This window comes from Heterocephalus glaber, unplaced genomic scaffold (genome assembly GCF_053883595.1).
Source record: "Heterocephalus glaber isolate CG9 unplaced genomic scaffold, H.glaber_assembly_v1.0 deba00000281, whole genome shotgun sequence".
In the NCBI taxonomy this organism is placed as follows: domain Eukaryota; kingdom Metazoa; phylum Chordata; class Mammalia; order Rodentia; family Bathyergidae; genus Heterocephalus; species Heterocephalus glaber.
Window position 1 is genome coordinate 24,415,679 of NW_028258139.1, and position 22,129 is coordinate 24,437,807.

General features: G+C 36.8%; 1 protein-coding gene across 3 annotated transcripts in view; it reads left to right on the forward strand.

Moving 5' to 3' along the window:
• Window positions 1-22,129, forward strand: part of Adcy8 (adenylate cyclase 8) — a 242,596-nt gene that overhangs the window by 109,660 nt on the left and 110,807 nt on the right. The gene's annotated exons all lie outside the window — the stretch shown is intronic.

Genomic DNA, 22,129 nt, shown 5'->3' on the forward strand with positions numbered 1-22,129 from the left:
ATGAGTTTTTGCCTGAAACTAGGATGGATTGTCGTAATATTTTAGTTGATTCCAAGAAAGGCAATGGAACTGATATCCAGACCAGAAAACTCCATGACTAAGTAGGCATGTGAGCCTTATCTTGTCAATCAGTAAGTCTGTCACCAAGGGGTATTGACTTCTCCCATGTATGTGTCAGGCCCCATGCTAAGCCCTGGAAATACACTGATGAGCACGTTTCCCAGAAGTCTTTGCCCATTACTAACTACTTGGATATTATTTGGATTTATTCTCTACAAAATGAAAAACTCAGATGAGGCAACTCTGAAGTCTCTACTGATTCTGAAAAAATGGTGATCTATAACCACTTAAGAATCAAGTTTAAATAACAAAACTTTCCATAGATATTCCATAGATATTTGTGCCTTGATCTTAAGCAGAAGATATGCTGCAGAGATTACATTGCAAAAGGAATGATCAAGTATTTTCAAGATGTTTTAAGATACTTTGAGCATTATCATTTCTCTTTATGGAAAGGATCTTATCCAATTTTATATTCAATTTAAGGTGTCCTTTCTAGTTTTGGAGTTGTATAATGAGAAGTAAAACTTAGATAAACTGAAATAATTCAAGGGCATTTTCTTTTGTTAGCTTAAGTATTCCTTTTACTTCTTTAGGATAAGACAGTTTGGTAACATATTTTTTAACTGCATGAGTCAGAGTCTATTAATACCCAAACAACTCCTTGATTATAATGTAGGAGACTTGAGGTCCAGTATTAATTCTTTTAGTTAACAAAAGAGCATGCCACAGACAAATGAACAGGAGCTCAAGAATTAGACAAGCCTTGTTTGCCAGTGGCTCAGAGTTGCCACTCTTACTACTAAATATTGCACTCTGAATTATGACTGGACAATATTTGCACCTAATGTGTAGAATCTTCGTTATAAAATTTTATCAAGAAAGTTAATAATCTAATCCTCACTTACACCAGATGCTGTTTTCTTATTCACCCTTAAAAGTTATTGTTCCAAATGGAAAGTTCAGTAGAAGCTATAAAGTCTACAAAAATAATACATTATATTGCGTGTATTGGAATGAAATGCCAATAAATCATTGATTGATTGGTGTTTCAGACCTAAGTACCACCCTTTTTATTAACAGAACTGCATCCCTGTTTGAGACATTGTCCATACCTTGTCCAGGTTTCCCATGTCCCTCCTTCTGGCATGTCTTCACAGAATTAGCATCCCAGCACCAACTCCAGAGTGAAAAAAGACAATAATTAGATCACCAGTAGATTTCAAAGGAAGGGCAAAACAAGATGGGAGAGCAGGACTCTAGAAATTATGCCCCTGCAGAAATATCACTTTAAAGAACTATGCACACATGAAAATACCTTCACAAGAACTAAGGAAACGTGGTGAGAGAGTACAGTACCTGGTAGTTATACAATAATACGGAAAGAAACACTGGAGAGGGCATGAAGACAGTTTAACACTACTTACACCAACATTCCCATAACTCCAGGAACCAGAATGTGGCGAGAGATACCATCTGCTTAGCGGAAGTAAGAGGAAATGGTCTAGACATCAATATTAGACCTACCACAGGCTAAGATTCCCAACAACACCACATTCCAGTTGGTACTCGTAGAATCAACCTCTAGACCTACTTTGGCATCTGATAGGATGACACAGCCCCAGATATCAGACTTGTGTAGTGAGCTTAATTGCTGGATCTTAGTACCTCTGAGTCATTGCCATCAGCCCAGTCTCTACACCACCCTCAGCAGCAAGAAGAACCTAGTAGACCTGGGATTCTAGCATACCCCAGTACCATGCTGGCTGTAGGGCTCTCACAGACAAAGCCACCCTGTGATGACTGGAATAGGTACTTGTTTTTTTCCAATAGTCAGACTTTGACACATGATCACAAGGATCAAGAAAATCAGGGAAATGAACTAAATAAAATACCAATTACTGACTCTAAAGGAATGGAGATGTATGAAATACCTGACAAAGAATTTGAAATAATTGTTCTAAAGAAGTTCAGTGAACTCCAAAAAATACAGAGAAATAAATGAACAAACCAAAAAAACAAAAACAAAAGTAACCAGAACATAATTTATAAGATTTTAAAAAACAAACCTCAATTATGGGTTTGGAAAATATAATAAACAAAATGAAAATGCAATATACAGTATAAATAGCATAATTAATCAGGCAAAAGAAAGAACCTGTGAGCTCAAAGACAGGTTATTTGAATATATATATCAGAGGAGGGGAAAAAGAATGAAAAGGAGTGAGGAAAGCTTACAAGAATTATGGTACAGCATCAGAAAAGCAAATTTCAAGTCATAGACCTTTAATAAGAAAAGAAAGAGAAAGGAATACAAACATATTTAAAGAAACACTGTAGTAGCAGAAAACACCACCACCAACAACAACAACAACAAAAATAAACCATTCCAAAATCAATAGGAGGAAGAGATCAATAAAACTCAGAGAAGAAATAAATTAAATAGAGACTAGAAAGACAACAAAAATCCAGCAAAATTCAGTGTCTGTTTTTTTAAGATAAACAAAATGGACAAATCTTAGCTAAACTATGAAAAAAGAGCAATCAAATTCAGGGTGATTAAAATGTTGGATGTATAAATTATTAAAATTTATTGAAGTAAAAGATACATTGTTATTAGTCCCCTTCCAAGTACTCCCCTTTGCTTCAAACACACTTAACCTATTGTTCTTGCCAACTTTCTGAAGCAGTTCTGGAAGTGCTCTTTCATGAATGTCTTTACAAGGTGTGATTAAAAATTAGAGTGAATGCTGCAGGTGAGTCCCATCCAATGGGTGGGTAAAAACATATGATGTGTCCTCATCCATCTTATTCACCAGACCTGGCACAATGCAACACCTGGCTCTTCCTCAATGTCAAAATGACCATAAAAGATAAACATTTTAAATCAATTCAAGACATCAAGATAATCATGACAGTAACAAGAGGACTTTCAGCACTGCTTCATAAATTAGCAGGAACGATGGGATAAGTATAGTCAAAGCAAGGGAAGAGGATATTTTGAAAGGGATTAATGACAATGTGTGTTTTAATATAAAAATTTAAGCATTCACCATATGTGTAATCACACTTCATAAAATCATAAAGCAGAGCCATTACAGTGGATGCCACAGAAATACGAATACTAATGAGACTATTATAAATAATAATTTACCAACAAATTAGATAACATAGAAGAAGTGGTTAAATTCCTTTTATCATACACCCACACTACCACTACTGAATAAATGGAAAATCTTAATATAGGAATAACAAGTAAGGATATTGATTAACAAAAAGACTTAAAGAAAAGCCACCAAATAAAATTCTAGGACTTGATAGCTTTCAGTGCTGAATTCTATCAAATACTTAGAGAAGAATTAATACCAATTTTTCTCAAACTCTTCTAAAAAGTAGAAGAAATACTTGAAAACTCATTTTAAAAGGCTAGATAGAGCCAACCTTACACTGAATCAATAGACACCACAAAAAAGAAAACAAAAGTAATAAAAATGCAAGTCAATATCCCCTACTGAATATAAATATAAAAATCCTCAACAAAATACTAGAAAACTCAATTCAGTAGCTCATTAGATAAAAGATCATTCACCAGTGTCAAGTGTGATTCATCTCAGGGATGAAAGGGTGGTTCAACATACATAAATGATTGCATTAACAGTATTAAGGATAAAAACGCCTATGATTATTTCAATACAGAAGAAAATGCTTTTACAAAAGTCAACATCCCTCCATAATACACAGCCTCTCACAAATTAGGTATAGAAATAACATATCTCAACATTATATAGGCCAAATACAACAAATCCACAACTTTTATCATTCTCAAGGGAGAAATTGAAAGCCTTTCCTCTAAGACCAAATGATCATTGTCACCACTTATTTTCAGTGTAGAACTGGAGATCCTTAGCAGAACAATTAAGCAAGAGAAAGAAATAAAGGGCAATAAAATTGGTTTCAAATAAAATTTTAATTTCCATCTCAATTTCTTCAGGATTCATTAGTTAGTAAGGAGTAAGTTGTTTAATTGTCACGTGGTTGTATACTTCTCAAAGAGTTCTTGTTTTTGATTTCTAGTTCTATCCTTTGTGGTTGGAATCATAATATGAGTTTAATTTTTAATTTTTATAAGATTTGTTTTGTGTCCCACAACCTAATCTATCCTGGAGAATGTCCCACATGCTTTTGAGAAGAGTGTGTATTTAGTAGCTGTTAAATGAATGATCTATGGATAGCTGTTAAGATATTTGGTTTAGGGAGCAATCTATTTCTTGGATTATATTTTCTCCATACATTCTGTCCTTTGCTGAAAGTGGGATGTTAAAGCTTCTACTGCTGTATTCTTGTTTTGAAGTTTCTCTCTCCCTTTGGGTCCATTAATATTTGATTTTATTATCAAATTTTATTATTTATTTTATGCTTAAGTGCTCCAATATTGGGTGCATATTTATTTACAAATGTTATTTCCTCTAGCTGAATTGACGTCTTTATCATATTCTTCCTTGTGTTTTTTTTTTTAGTGCTTTTGATGTAAAGTCTATTTCATCTGATATAAGTATGACTATTCTTGGTTTCTTCTAAATTTCACTGTGGACTATCTTATTCTATCCCTTCACTTTCAGTTTATGTACGCCCTTTAGAAGTGAAATAAATTTCTCATAAGTAGCGTATAGTTAAGTCTTCCTAAAAAATGTACTCAGCCACTCTATGTATTTTAGAGAAATTAATCCATTTACATTTAAGGCAATAGTGATAGCTAAAAATCTTACTACTGCAATTTTTGCTTGTTTTCTAGTTTTATTATAGCTCCAAAGCAATTATTTTGGAAATGAAGAAATTAAATTGTCCCTGATCTTTTATATGATGATCTTTTAAATAAAAAATCCTAATGACACCACCAAAAGTCTTTCAAAAAATAATAAATTCAGTAAAAATTCAATATGTAAAATTGACATTCAAAGATCAACATACAAAGATCAACATACAAAGATCAAAAATCAGCATTTCTACACACTAACAATGAACTATGTAAATAAGAAATCGAGGAAGCAATCCCATCTACAATCACTACAAAAATATAAATTCAATGATTTGGAATAAATTTAACCAAGGAGGTAAAAGATTTGTCCACTGAAAACCATAAAACATTGATGAAAGATGATGATAATAAACAAATAGAAATATAATATTAAATTACATTTACATTAATGATATTAATATTAGTATTCATATTTAAATGTTCATATACTCAAAGCAAGTTATGGGCTCATTAAGTCCCTATCAAAATACCTATGACAGTCTTCACAGATATATTTAAAAATACTAAAATTGATATGGAACCACAAAAAAAAATACTGAATAGCCAAAGAAATACTGAACAAAAAAAGACATCACACTACCTGACTTCAAAATATGCTACAAAGCTATAGTAGTAAAAGTAGCATGAGTACTGGCATAGGCACAGACATGTAGAACAATGGGACAGGACAGAGACCCACAAATCTAAACATCTACAGCCAGCCTGAACTACATAGTGAGACCCTGTCTCAAAAAACAAAACAAAGGCTGGGGATTTAGTTCAGTGGTTCCTCTGCCTGCCTTGCAAGTGCAAGGACCCGAGTTCAATCCCTGGTACCAAAAAAATAATAATAATAATAAAATTTTGGCCGGGGATTTAGCTCAGTGGTTCTGTCACCTGCCTTGCAAGAGCAAGGTCTGAAGTTAGATCCCTGGTACCAAAAAAGAAAAAATAGTGTGGTGGTTCCTCAAAAAGTGAATAACTAAATATTGAGCTACCATATGATCCAAGATATATATATATATATATATATATATACATATGTATATATATATATACATATGTATATATATATATGTGTGTATGTGTGTGCATGCATATATATGTGTGTGTATATATATATCAACCTACACAATAGAAGAATTTACAAATTATATGTCTAATAGGGACTTAATATTCAGAATATAGAAGAAACAACTCAAAAGTAAGAAAACAAATAAACCAATTTAAAAATAAAAAAGGCAGATACAGAAAGAAAAATATCACATTTTTTCTGTCATATGTATAAGCTAAAAAAATCATATCCAAAGGAAATGAGCTCTGTAATCTCAGAGATATTTCCACTTCTATGTTTATATCAGCATTATTCACAACAGCCAAATTATAATCAACTTCAGACTCTATTAATGTGTGAATAGATAAAGAAAACGCACACATGCACACAGTGGATTACTGATTGACCATTGTTTTTAAAAGAAGGGAATCCTTTCCTTCATAACAGCGTGGATAAACCTGGATGACACTGTGTAATATGAAATGAGCCAGGCACCAAAATGCGCCACATGATGTCATTCATGTGTGGAATGTAAAAAATCGGTCCCATGGAAGTAGAGAGTAGAATGGGGTTACAAGGGCTGGACCCATGACGAGAAGAAGGCGGCTGGAAAGGTGATGGTTGAAGGACAGAAATTTGCAGTTAGTTTGGAGGAATACATCATTCAACAGGTCTTTATACCACATGCTTACAATACTTAATAATATACTCTTGAAAAATGCTAAGAATGGTTAACTGTTCTCATCACAAAAATGATATCCATTGAAGTAAAACATATGTTAATTAGCTAGATTTAGTCATTTCACTATGTACATATACTTCAAGACATCATGGTATACACAATAAATACATACAATCTTTTCTGTGGATGTAAAAGAGAAGTTTAATAACTAAATTAAAAAATATAAAGTAGGCAAGAGTCAAGAAAATCAAAAATACAAGCCTGAGGGGAACTATTTCCCTGCCATTTGTCTTTTACTGTGGTAGCAACTCAGTAGCCAAATTAACCAAGAGTCCAGATTTTTTTTCTTGGAAACAAAGCCATGAAAAATGAACCATTCTAGCTTTTCAGAATGGTAAAAGCCATTTGTGTGTGCGTGCATGTGTGTGTATGTGTGTGTGTGTGTGCAGGAACACATGTGTGCCAGTGTCTATGCATGCACACATGTGTGTATGGATTTTTATACATGTCTGGTATGTCTGCGTGTATACATGTGTGTGTAGCTGTGCATATGTGTGTATGTGCACCTATGTGTATATTAAGCAAGGAATCAAACATTGATGGCTCTAGCAATTCTAAATTTAGAAAATGGGGCTAGTATAAGAAATGCTGGGAATTCACCCCATAGATAATGCCAAGTCACTGGCACTTAAAGTAGGAGAGTCACAGAATCCAGTAGGGATGTCAAAAAGATAACTGTGGAGATGGGCAACCCTCTCTCTCATGTTGACACTGGGTGAGAGGAAGCAGGCACTGAGGGGAAGGGCAGGTTTAAGAGATACCTTTGTACAGATCTAGGGAGAGAGCAGTAAGGACCTGGAATAGACCAGGGCATATGGATGGTGACTTAAGGCAGAGCCCCCATGCTCTCTTCTATAGGTAACATGTATGTTGTCATCACCGAAATATTTTTAGTAGAATCTTGCAAGTAGGCCTGAGTCTGTATATTGAAATATACAGGAAAGGATAGCACCGCATCACAGATACCCTGAAAATCATCGAAGACACAATATGCAGCATAGAAACTTAGTTAAATCAAACATTTATTGTGGTGTTAAACTCATTTTTGATTGATATTACTCCAAGAATTTCGGTCCAGATTCCACTTTGTAAAAGATGGTTTGTTGGGGACGTGGTTATGCAGATGCCCCCTAGAAGAGTGACTGTCGTACCATAAGGTCACTTCAGGAGAGTGTGAAGGGTGAAGAGGGAGCCCTTGCACTGCAGCAGACCCCTCTGTTTCCAGCCTGTTCCCATTCTTAGGCATGTGCCTCTGATCAGTGACCTAACTCGAAGCTCCCATGTTTCCTCTGTAGATAACATGCATCTTATTACCATAGAAATATTTTTAGTAGAATCTTGCAAGTAGGCCTGAGTTTGTATATTGAGAAAATTGACTTGGATAAGTTACACAAACCTGCTCCTTAATCATACCTTTTATTCTGTGTCCTTAAAATGATAGTAGCTCGAGTTTTTTGAACCCTTGCTGTATGCCAAACACTGAGATAAATGATCTCTCTGCATTTGTGGCTGGAAGGAGTGATAGACAAAATATTGAAGTACTAAGTATGGCTAAAGCATAGATCAATCAGAATAGTGCAGGCTGCCAATCAAAAAGGATGTCAGCTATAGATGACCAGTGCACTGTACAGGTGCATCCTGACTCAGGAAGCTCTAGAAATAAGCTCCTAGTTTACCAGCAAATAAACTGGAGTTCATGATCACACAACTAGTCATTGGCAGTCAAGGCTGTATGCCTCCAATCATGCCTCTTAACCATTACGATGCCCTGTCTATCAGCTCTGGACTTATTTGTTCCTCTGCTTGAAATCTGCCATCAATACCCAAGAATCAACAGATTGCTTTGGAGACCTCACCTATACCCCTAATTAAGTAGCAGAACTGATATGGGGGGGTCAGTATACATTTGAGAACAACAAAATAGTAGTATTAAAATAATTATAATTAAAAAGATCATAGTAAGTTTATTCCATTACAAATGCTTAATTTTAGACACATGATATTAGCTAGATGAATAGTAAAAATGAGACTGAATGTAAACTTGTTTCTAATGAAGCATTTAATGCCATCTCCTGCATGTCTGTTCATAAAATTAAGTTGATTAAAATAGGATTAGATAGTTTCTGTTGCAAAGTGCCTCCAGGTGGCTCCTTTTCACACACTCTGGGTCTATTCTGGGGAGCTTAATAGCTGAGAATATCCCAGTGTTGGCACTGTGATGTGTCATGTCTTTATTAATGATCTATAAAATATATGCTTGATAAAGTTTAATGAAAAACTGCAAAGCCTGTCTTTTCAGTGCAATTGCTGAAAAGTCATAAGAAGGACACCAGAATGCCAAATAGGAGCTGGCTTTGCCCGGCAGTTAATTAGAGCAAAGGCCCTAATCCTTGTGGCAGGTCTGTCCTGCCAAGCAGTGTGCCTAGCAAGGACTGAAAACAATGATTGTTTTGCTTTTCCTCACTTGAAGCAAGAATTCCCCAGCCTGCCTCTTCTTTCTCTTGCTTTCTTACATAATTTTTGTCTTCACTTCCCCCTCCCTCTCCACTTCTCTCTCCCATCTCCACTGCTGCCTCTCTCCCAGTCCCTCCCCCACTCTCTTTCCCTCTAAAGCCTTGCTTCTCATTTTGTTCCAAAATGTCGCTAAGGAGAGCATTCAGAAGACTGGACCCTCCTGAAGATGCATCAATCAGAGTGGTTTTCAGTACAAATATAGTAATAATAGTTGAAAATTAGCTAAATAGCTAAAATCAATTTAATGCTAACATCACCAGGCCTTATGCTACATAATATTCCTGACATTTTCCATTTAATACTGACAACGCTAGGAGCAAACTACAACTTTTCTCAGTATTCAGATAAAACTGAAATTCTGAATGGGTTTTAAAAAAAAACTTCTGATCAATGATCCATAGTTTGTAGGTGGCAGAACAAAGGCCTAGGCCATGCTCATCAGACTCCACACATGTCCAAAGGTAGGGAAATGGTTTGATAAATTCTGGCATATCTTCAAAACAGAAAAATGGGGGCCGGGGATTTAGCTCAGTGGTTCCACCGCCTGCCTCACAAGCAGAATGACCTGAGTTCAATCCCTGGTACCAAAAAAAGAAAAAAAGAAAGAAAGAAAAAAAAATGGTACACGTGAACTTTGGGACATGTGGTGTGCGTGTACCAACTCCACACAAGGAATGTAAATGTTATGCACTGCCAACGTGTCCAAATAAAAAAAAGAAATGGGATCAAGAGATGAGTCAGTAAAAAACAGAGATGGTTAGAGGGGGGAGAGAGTAAAGGGAAAGGAGATAAAAAGGGAATTTAGATGTGTTATGTGAATGTGTCAACTTCCAAGGAATATAAGTTCCAAGGAACTTACAAGGAATGTAAACATTTTGTACTACACACATGTACTAATACTAAAATTTTTTAAATGAAAAAGTCAAAAAATAGAAAAATGGATAGCCACCAGATATCACAACTTACATTAATGTTCAATGGCATAAGAAAATGCTTGTAAGTTTAAAGAAGCACAGATGGTATTATCTAAAAATACACTGATTTTTTGTTTTTTAAAAAAATTATTACAGTAAAAGATACATTGTCATTAACTCCCCTCAAAATACTCCCCCTTGCTTCAAACACACTAATCCCATCTTTCTTGCCACTTTCTGTAGTTCTGGAAGAACTCTTTTGTGAATCTCTCTAATTGTTCTGTCCTGACTGCCTGGATATATCTTGAATTGATTCCAAATGTTTATCTTTTGTGGTCACTTTGACTCTGGAGAACAGCCAGATGTCACACAGTGCCAGATCCAGTGAATACAGTCAGTGAGAATTTATCATCATGTTTTTATAAGCCTGCCTTTCTATTGGATGTCACTCAGCAGCACGATTCACTATATTTTTTGTTACACCTCATAAAACATTCATGAAAGAGCACTTCCAGAACACCTTTGGAAAGTGGCAAGAATGGTGGGATAAGTGTGCTTGAAGTGAGGGAGAATATCTTGAAGTGAACTAGTGGCAATTTGTCTCTTACTGTAATAAAATTTTTAAGTCACTCTCCAAATTTTTCAGGCACCTTTGTACATGATTAAATACACATAAACATGGATTTAGTGTGTTTTTAAAAATGATACTTTTTCAAAAAGAATAGGATGTCAACCTCTGTGATAGAAAACAGATAGTATGGTCCAGGGATTTAGCTCAGTGGTTCCAGCACCTGCCTTGCAAGCACAAGGTCTCAAGTTGGATCCTCAGGTCAAGAAAGAAAGGAAGAAAAAAGAAAGAAAAAAAAAAAGAAAGAAAGAAAGAAAGAAAGAAAGAAAGAAAGAAAGAAAACAATTTTCTATTAATTCTCTTTTAATTTTCTATTCTTTGCATTTTAATTCTCTACTCTTTGCATTTTCAAGTTTTTAGAAATGATCATGTATAACTTATACAACTAGAAAATAAACTGTTATTTCAAAAATGATAAGAAGCTTTGACAGGTAGAAATGAGCAGAGGTATCTGTGTTAGGATTCTCCAGAGAAACAGAATGACAGGGCCTGCATGTACATATGCAGGCATAAGGACAATGTTCTGTAGATAAGAAACCATGTATTAAGCATGGTCCTGTGAGATTATATCACCTAAGGACACTGTAGCCATTGTAATTTGTATCAGAACACTGCATGCCATTCACATAATGACAAAATTGCTTAACGATGCATTTCTCAGGATGTATCCCTGTCACTGAATGTCATGTTATAGAGAGGAACTTAGTTTGAGGTATTGGCTCATGTGAGTGATTGTGGAGGCAAGGGAGCCCCAAAGCTGCAGGAAGAACTCCAGGGAGGAGCTGATATGGAAACCTGAGCCCAACCCAGTCTGGAGTCAACACTCTGTCTTCATTGCAGCACACCTGTCTTAAGGTCTTCAACTGATTGGATACAGCTCACTCACATGGTGAAGGGTAATCTGTTTTCACTCAAAGGTGAAATGTTCATCTCACCTAAAAATATATCTTCACAGCAGTATCTAAACTAGTGTTTGAATACCATGGCCTACCCAAATTGACACATAAAGTCAGATAACAGTGTTCTTCGCTCCTTCAGGAAACAGTGCCTACAAAAAGAGAGGTAATACAAGGACATGAGTTTGGGCAGCCATCAAAAAGCAGGAAAAAAACATGCTGGACATGGTGGCCATGCCTGTAATCCCACAACTCTGGGAAGTGAGGAAAGAGGATCATAAGTCTAAATCCAGCCTGGGCAACTTAGCAACGTAACAAGACCCTGTCTCAAAATGATGATGTTGATGATGATGATAATGATAATGATGATGATGATGATGATGATGATGATGATGATGATGAAGAGGAAGAAGAAGAAGGAGATTATGTGATGATAATTTTAAAGGATCAGTGTGAAAACCAAATCTTTAGTCCTCCATAGTGGAAAACCAAGTAACAAAAATAATGTGAAATAGGAAGAAAAGATCCAAAGAAGAAGTGGAAGTGGGAGGGATAGGGGAAAAGAAAGAAGGGAAAGGAATAAAGATGAGAAAAGGAAGAAAGGGAACAAAGACTGTAAATAGGGAGAGCTTGAGGGATTGAAGGGAGGGCAGGGGAATGGGAAAAAAATAAGAACCAAGATATAGCATGACAGAGAGAGAAAGAGAGAGAGAAAGGAGATAGGAAATAAATAGGAAATAGGGAGTTCAAATACTTCCCCAAATTATGTTTCCCATTGTTTTACAAATATTTTAATAGACATACACTTAATCCCGGCATCACACATTCCAGATTTAGCTACCTTCAAAAAAGACTGCATGAGGCTTTGGGGGGACATCTAGACACAAGCCACAATAGTACAACATGATGTCCTTCTAGATGCCCATTTATGTCTGGACAATAGAGGACCTATAAACCTGCTGCAGCTCGTGTCTTTAGGCCAGGACTCTGCCCAGACAGGAGCTGTATGGGCATGCAGGCTCCCACTGTGGCCCACCATTCCATCAGTGAGTGTGTGCAGATCCCAGGAAGCAGCTGTGTGGCCCACACCAGGGCAGTTGCAGGAGGATCCCAGCTGGGACTCCGCCCTGACCCCAGAGGCTCTGGCACACCAGCCCAAGCTGAAGGCCTGCCCAAAAAGGGGCTGCACAGGCACACAGGCTTCAGCCAAAGGCCTGCCATACCATCGGCCACAGCCAGAGACCTGCCTGGAGAAAAGCTATACAGGCACAAAAACAATACCCAGAGGCTAGCCCTGATATCATTGATAAGTGCAAGGAGACTCTAGCCAAAGGCTGTGCAAACAACAGAAACTGGGGTACACAGCCCCCAACCAAAGCCCTCCCAGACAATAGCTACATAGGGGCCCAGCAAGAAGCACACCTAGATACCATACCAAGTATGCTCAGGCCCCAGCCAGAAGCCCACCCAGACAACAGGTCAGCTCAGGGATCCAGAAGGCCACCACTCTGAACCCAGGAATTGGTGTACTGGTGAACAGCAGAGTAAAGGTTGCTCGGTGGCTTGCTGAGAATTCAATACCACTGGGTGAGCAAAAAGTCACCTCAACAAAGACACAGCAGGATGCATCTGATCAAATGAGAAGACATGTAAATAAGTCCCAAAACCAGTCTTCCAGATCACCTAAGGGAACCCCAAAGGGCAATGAGATGGAACAATCTGATACTCAACCACCTGGACTCCCTGAACTGACAATGAAATATCACCTGGAAAAAATGGAATCAGAAATAATTTCTCAGATAACAGCAGAGATTGTGCCCATATCACAAGACACAATTAATAAATCTAGAGCGCACACAGATTAAAAAAATAGAGGAGCTGAGGAACATGATGGACTCCCAACATAGGAAACAAATGGGATCCATAAATAGATGCAAACAGATTTCCAGGAGATTAAAAACTCCATTGAAAGTTTACACAGCAGAACGAGCCAATGTGAGGATAAAATTTCATATATAGAAGATAGGATTGTAATTAGTGACCAGGAAGAGAAAAATTTCTTAAAAATAGTAAGGGACCATGAGAAATCAATCCAGCAGTTGCTAGACGATGCAAATAAGAATAACATCAGAGAGATTGGAGACAAGGAAGAAACAGGAGAGAGTGCAGATGACAAAAAAACTATTCATAGAAGTAATAGCAGAAAACTTCCCAAATAGGGGAAAAGAACTTGACATAGAGATAAGTGAGGCATATAGGACTCTAACTAGCCATGATAAAAAAAAAAATTCTACACATAGCATATATTAGTTTAGATTCCAGAAATCCAACAAAGGAACAAAATTCTCAGAGAAAAGAAACAAATCACATACAATGGAAAGCCCATCAGAATCACAGCAGACTTCTCAACACAAACACACAAGGCAAGAAGAGCATGGACTGATGCATTTTAAGCCCTAAAGGAAAACAGCTTCCAACCCAGATTGATGTACCCTGCAAAACTATCTTTCAAAATTGATGGAGAAATAAGATACTTTCATGACAAAGAGGACCTTAGGAACTTCATGAATACAAACCAGCACTCCAAAAAATTTTAAACAATATCCTAGGAAAAGACAATGAGGATCACAACCCCAGGAACCCCTGCAGAATGAAACCATCATGAACAACAAGAAATTAAATGCAAAGGGGGAGAATCGAACAAAAATAAGTAGCCATGAAAAGGACAAGTCAATACATATCAATTATAACCATCAATGTTAATGGTCTCAATTCACCAATGAAAAGAAATAGACTTGCAGAATGCGTCAAGAAGCAAGATCCAAAATTATGCTGCATACAAGAAACACAATTCAAAAAGAAACTCATAGATTGAAAGTTAAAGGGTGGAAAACAGTACTCCATGTGACAGGAACCAAAAAAACACAGGAGTAGCTATCCTCTTTGCATATCAAGTGGATTTCAAACCAACACTGATTAAGAGAGACAAAGGACACTATATCCTTGTAAAGGGAACAATCCAAGAGGAAGAGATGACAATTGCTAATATATATGCATGAAACACTAGTGTGCCCAACTATATAAAACAAATACTAATGGACACTAAAAATCATATAAGCACTAATACAATAGTAGTGGGGGACCTCAATAACCCATTGTCACAAATACATAGATCAACTAGAAAAAAATAAACAATGAAATACTAGAACTCAATCAAACTCTTGAACAAATGAACTTAACAGATGTTTACAGAGTGTTCCACCCCACAAAATCAGAATACACATTCTTTTGAACTGCATATGGGTTGTTCTCCAAAATAGACCACGTACTCGCTCATAAAACATGTTTAAGTAAGTGCAAAGGAATTGAAGTTATCCCCTGTATATTGTCAGACTATAGTGTGATGAAATTGGAGAGCAATAGCAAAAGAAACCACAAGAATTTTATAAATACATGAAAATTAAACAACACATTTCTGAACCACCAATGAGTCACAGAGGAAATTAAAAAAGAAATCAGACAGTTCCTACAACTAAATCCCAATGCCAATTCAACATATCCGAATCTATAGGACACAATGAAAGTCTTACAAGGGAAATTCATAGTAGTGCATACTCACACTAGGAAAACAGAGCGAGCTCAATTACACAACATGATGCTGAACCTCAAGCTTCTAGAAAGAGAAGAGCAGGACAAACCCAAAGCTAAAACAAGGGAGGAAATTATGATGATCAGGGCAGAAATCAATGCAATGGAGACTAAGAGAACAAGAGTTGGTTTTTCGAAAGAATAAACAAATTGACAAACCCTTAGCTAACCTTATCAAAAAAAGGAAAAAAGTCCATGCAATTAGGAATGAAAAGGGTGAAATTACAACAGACCCAGCAGAAATTCAGAGGATCATCAATACATATTTTGAGAACCTGTACGCCAATGAAATGGAACGCACAGACGAAATGGACAGACTCCAAGAAATGTAAGAATTACCAAAGTTGAAAGAAGAAGGCCTAAAAATTCTAAACAACCCAATATCCATCAATGAAATTGAAAACATAATTAAAAACATCCCAGGGATGCAAGGATGGTTCAACATATGCAAATCAATCAATGTAATACACTATATTAATAGAACCAAGGACAAAAACCATATGATCATTTCAATAGATGCAGAAAAAGTATTTGACAAAATCCAACATGCATTTATGATAAAAACCCTACAGAAAATTGGAATAGTGGACTCTATCTCACTCTGATAAAAGCCATCTATGAAAAACCAACAGTCAGTATCACACTAAATGATCAAAAACTGAAATCCTTCACACTAAAATCAGGAACAAGACAAGGATGTCCACTATCACCAGTACTGTTCAATATAATTTTGGGAACATTATCCATGGCAATTAGACAAGAGAAAGAAATAAAAGGAATAAAGATAGGAAATGAAGTCAAATTGTCATTATTTGCAGATGACATGATACTCTATATAGAAGACCCTGAGAACTCCACCAAAAGTCTTCTAGACTTAATAACCAAATTCAGTTAAGTAGCTGGTTACAAGGTCAACACACAAAAAACAATAGCTTTCCTCTACACAAACAACAGACTCACTGAGAGAGAATTGGGACAATCAATTCCTTTCACAATAGCATCCAAAAAATTGAAATACCTAGGAAACAACTGAACAAAAGAAATCAAAGACCTCTTCTCTGAAAACTATAGCACTCTGGAAAAAAGAGAATGAAGATGATATAAGAAAATGGAAAGACATCCCTTGCTCCTGGCTAGGAAGGATCAACATAGTGAAAATGGCCATACTTCCAAAACTGCTATATAGATTCAATGCAATTCCAATTGAAATCCCAGCAGCATACTTCACAGACCTGGGGAAAGCAATCCAAAATTTCATTTGGAACAAGAGACCTAGAATAGTAAAAGCAATTCTAGGTAACAGAGACATGGCAGGGGGTATCACAATCCCCAACCTGCAACTCTACTACAAACCTACTGTGATAAAAACAGCATGGTACTGGCAAAGATCTGAGGACCGGTGGAACAGATTAGAAGATGCAGAAACAACTCCAGACACACTCGGCCATCTCCTCTTTGACAAAGGAGCCAAACACCCTCACTGGAGGAAAGATAATCTCTTTAATAAATGGTGCTGGAAAAATTGAGTTTCAAGTTGCCAAAGATTAAAACTAGACCTATATCTCTCACCATGCACTAAACTAAAATTAAAATGGATTAAAGATCTAAATATTAAAACAGAAACACTAAACCAGCTGGAAGAGAGGTTAGGAAGAACTCTTGAAGACATTGGTGTAGGAAAAGATTTTATCAACAAAACCTCAGTTGCCTGTGAAGTAGCACAAACAATCAACAAGTGGGATCTCTTCTTACTAAAAAGCTTCTGCACAGCAAGAGAAACCACCAAAGAAACAGCCCACAATGTGGGAAAAAATTTTCACCGGCTGTCCCTCAGACAAAGGTCTACTATCTAGAATCTTTAAAGAACTTTAAAAAAATCAGACCTCCCAAATTTAAAGACGCAATCCAAAAATAGGCACCTGAAATGAACAGACATTTCTCAGACAAAGAAGTAGAAATAGCAAATAAACATATGAAAAAATGTTCAACATCACTGGTCGTAAGAGAGATCCAAATGAAAACAACACTGAGATTCCAACTCATTCCCAGAAAGAATGGCTGCTATCATGAAATCAACCAACAGCAAATGCTGGCAGGGCTGTAGGGAAAGAGGAACCCTGCTCCACTGCTGGTGGGAGTGTACACTGGTGCAGCCACTGTGAAAATCAGTATGGAGATACCTCAAACAACTAGGACTGGAAGTCCCATTTGACCCAGCTATTCCTCTGCTGGGTATCCCCAAAGAATTAAAAGAATCATACCACAGTGATATATGTGCAGCCATGTTCATAGCAGCACAATTCATGATAGCTAAAACTTGGAAACAACCCAATTGCCCATCAACTGGAGACTGGATAAAGAAAATGTGGGGTTTTTTTTTAATAAAATGGAGTATTACTTAGCCATAAAGAGTGAGAAACTAGAGACATTTATTGCTAAATATAGACCGGGGATTTAGCTCTGTGGTTCCGCCGCCTGCTTTGCAAGCACAAAGTCCCAAGTTCCATCCCCGGTACCAAAAATAAAAAGATGTGTATAGCTAAATGGATGCACATTGAGGTGATATTCTTAAGTGAAATAAATAGGACACACATGTGTAAATACCGAATAGTTTCTCTGGTGTGAAAAACTGAAAGTGTAAATAAGGTTTAAAAGGTATAATAGATAATGTCAAATAGGAAGAAAAGGTGCAAAGGGGAAGGGGAAATGGGAGAGGTAGGGGAAAGAAAGAAGGGAATGGAATTAAAATGAGAAAAAGAAAAAATGGAAACAAAAATCTTTGTAGATAGGGAGAGGTGGAGGGGTTGAAGGGAGGGCAGGGGAATGGGGAAAAAATAAGAACCCAGATGAATTATGTAAAGGTGCAAATTTCCAATGATGAATGTCATTATATTGTATGCCTTAAATGTACCAATATAATTAATAAAAAGAAAATATTTTGATATATATACTAATTTGTTTAATTTATATTGCTAGGTTTTCTTAGTTCATTGAAAAGAAGATTTGGGTTATTATCTGTTTGCTTCCTTTTTAAGAATCTTCTTGGTTTATGTCTTGAACTGAGTAACTACTTTGAAGATAACAATATTATGATAACTATTGTTATTCTCTTATTATTTGGTTATGAAAATGTGTTTTATTTTTTCATAAGATGAAAATAAATTAAAAATAAATCATTTGGTTGAAGCAATTTCAATAGAGTGAGTGCAGGTGCAGTATTAACAGGAAAGTATAGATAGAGTCATCAATTCATAATATTTTTATTGGTCAGACTCAGCCTGTTAGAAGCAGGAGTGTTTGGAAGGATTACCAGAGAGACTACTCACAGCTGAACACCCACTTGGTGTCTCTCATGCCTAGTCAGGAGGTCGTACTGTGAGAGCAATTCATCGTCTCTGTCACCCCAGTTCTGCCTCATAAGCTAATCTGATCGTGGATTCAAGGCATATCCACATTGAGAGTCAATTATAGGGAATGTTATCAAAGACCCCTGCTGTGGGTCTCCATCTCCTGCAAGACAATATGATGCAAGCTGACAAGAACAGTAGACAGAGACAAGACTAGAGAGGGGCTGGCTCTGGGGCCCTATCTAAGCTGCTCTGGGCAGCCAAGACAAAAGGCACCAAGGATGTCCAGGGTTTACTCATTACAAGCCTCGGGGGGTGGGGGGAGAAGGATAGGGCCTGGACAGCTGCTGATAGAGGGTATTGGGTATCGCAGGCAGGAGTGTGAAAGGCAGGCTCTAGCATATCTTTGCTGAAGAGAACAAACTGGTAATTCAGAGGGAAAGAATTTAGTTGGAGTCAAGCTGACCTTGGCTGGAAGTGAGCTCATGCAAGGCCCTGCTACTTCTAATGTAATGTAGCTGAATTATGAAGGGGCAAGACGCTTGTGCCACTAATAGCCTGCTATTACTAGACAGGGATGTCTGCTACAAATTCATAATGTTTTTATTGGTCAGACTCAGCCTGTATAATTGAAAGTTGTTACCACTAGCAGAAATCAGTAGGAGCTACAGGTTTTGAGTGCTCAACATGCACCAGGGTAAGGGCTTTTCATACATTTTACAAACCAACCTAATACCCTGCGAAGAACCAGTCTTCTTCGTCATTGCACTGGATACTCTCAGACTAGTGCAGCTGAGACCCACGCTAGGAAGTGGAAAAACCCCATTTCCATTCAGGTCTCCTTTATGCAGATTCTACACCTCTTGGTGGGGTGGGATCAGAGATATACAGGTATTACCTTGCTCCGGCTCTCACAATCAGCAAGTGGGAGAATCAATAGTGGAATTCCAGTCTCTGAGTCCAAAGCTGAGGAGCTGAACATTCTTTGTTCCACAGAACCGAACTGCTACTCTGCTGAAATTGGTATCCTTATCCAGCTGTTTAACAGAGGAAAAGTCTAGTGACTACTACTAGACTATGCTTCTTGTCATTCCCTCAGCAACTTCTACAGACTGATTAATTGGATTCTTTTTAAAAAAAAAGAAAAAAAAAAGAACCATTTGCAGCTTTTAAATTGAAAAAAACTATCATAAGTTTCTTTGCTTTTTACCATAGAACTGAAACATAGTTCAATTAGAAGAAATAATGTCTTCAATCTTTTGCCTGTTAACTATTAAATTATTTGTCCTCAGAGTTGTCAAATAATAATTAAAGGTATTTTTATTGAAAAAAACCTTACATGGAATCCCACCATGGGAAATGGAAAGCAGCTGCTGCACCTGACAAGCGAGTTTGAAGGGTTACTGCCTGCTCCACCTAGCGGATCCACTGGGACTCTTAGCTCCATCTTGGGGCAGCCACAGAGCTGTGAATCAAGAATTCATTGAGCTTTGTCCATTGATTCATTAGACACCTTTGAGCACTGATTCTGCACCTGTGCTAAGCACTGTCAAGAATTGGTCCTGAAACACTATGTGTTCATGCTCTGTGCAACCCTAACAAAGCTATTGCAAATCTTTCAAAGGATCTTTCTCAAAGGATAAGTGTCTGTAAACTATTCATTACTTTGCATAGCTTAATACTTATATTTTATTTAAGCAAAATCCCAAATATAGCAAAGTAAAGAAAAAAAGCAGGACGTGATTTAAAGTCTTCTTGCTATGGCTTTCATTTTGTAGAAGAAAAATTTAAAAATCTAAATATCTTTTCATTAAGATGCCCCAGTGCATTCCCTATATAGTGTTAATTACCTAATGACATTAGCACAGTGCGCTGCATAATAGTTCTTTACAATTAGTTAGCAAAATACTTTAACAACCGTTATCTCCTTGGGGCCTACAACAGCTCTGGTAGCAAAGCAATTGGGTAGAGCTTTATTTCACAACCACTGAAGCTCAGGGGCAGATTTGCCTGGGAACGCGCGCCAGTCCCTAGCTATGTTGCAAAGAGTGTAGGGTTTAAATGGTGCCAATCTAATCCTGGTATCCCGCTTACTGGCCCTATGGCCACAGGAATAACCTTTTACATTCCTGGACTGTAATTCTTTCATATATAATAAGCAAGCAATTAGTCTTTGGTATATGCCAAGTACTATTCTAAACTACATATGTTTACTTAATATTGAAAATTCTGTTATTAATATTTTATAGATGTGGAAAATGGAGCATTGAGAAGTAAAATAACTTCTCTAAGAATATACAGTGAGTGACAGATTAAGATGCAAACACAATAGTTTGTCATTAGTGTTTATGGTTATTAATCCTTACTTTTAATTGGTTTAGAGGAGATGACAGCATCCTAATTATTATCCTCTCAGGATGCAATGAGAAGACTGGGAAAAGCATATAATCCAGAACAGGAGATCAGGGCAGCTTCTTGGTAAAGGTTACAGTCAGGTTGCACCATAAAAGTTGAACAAGATTTCTTCAACTGAATGAAGCCATGGCCCTGTGGAACTGAGGAGGCATCATGGGCCCAGAGAGGGGAAAAGGAATACAGAGCTCAAACAATGACTTATGGTTTGGATGGCTAGAGTTTAAAGTGTGCATGACAAAGGGGAGGAATAGCTAAGGCATGGGATGGACATGAAGGACCTTGTGTGCAAGACTAGGAATTTCCCATTTTGTTGATAGGCCAGTGGTGTTTAGATATTTTGATCCTCCATCTTATTAATAAAACTATATGAAGGCATATAACATGTAATTATTTATGTTACACAGCTTATATTTACTATAATCGTGTACTGTACTTAAAATATATACCATAAAATACATATGAAGTATGAACTTTAAAAAGAATGAAGAAATAAATAATACTTTTAATTATAGCATAAAATCTTTCCGATTTCACCATATTTTAGTGAGAATAGTAGATTTGAGCATAATTTTTAAAGTCTTAATAAAAATATTCCTTCACTTATGATGAGATTACATCTCAATAAACCTGTTTATAAATTGAAAGTATCACAAGTCTAAAAAATGCATTAATATACCTGACCTACTAATCATCTAAACTTCTCAACACAGCACGCCATAGAGAATTGCCTGTTTATCCTCATGATTATGGGTCTGGCTGAGAGCTGCAGTTCATTGCAAGAGATTATCATATTACACAAGGCTTGCCCAGGAAAAGATCGAAATTCCAAATTCAAATTGAATTCTACTGAATACTGAATGCATATCACTTTTGTAACTTCATGAAGTCAAAGAATGTTAAGTCAAGCCATCTCCCTGAGCAAAGATTACATAGTAGGTTTGAGGAGAAAGTTTATGAGAGCATTTTAAAACACTTAAAAAGCTCAGGGTGTTCAAAGGAGGAAGACAATCTTTTTAGTTATTGGGGAGCCAAAAAGCCTTCATGGAAGAGGTGACACTTGAATGACCAAGAGCTGAATTCATGGAGTAAACTAGACTGGTACTGTCACCAAGAGTT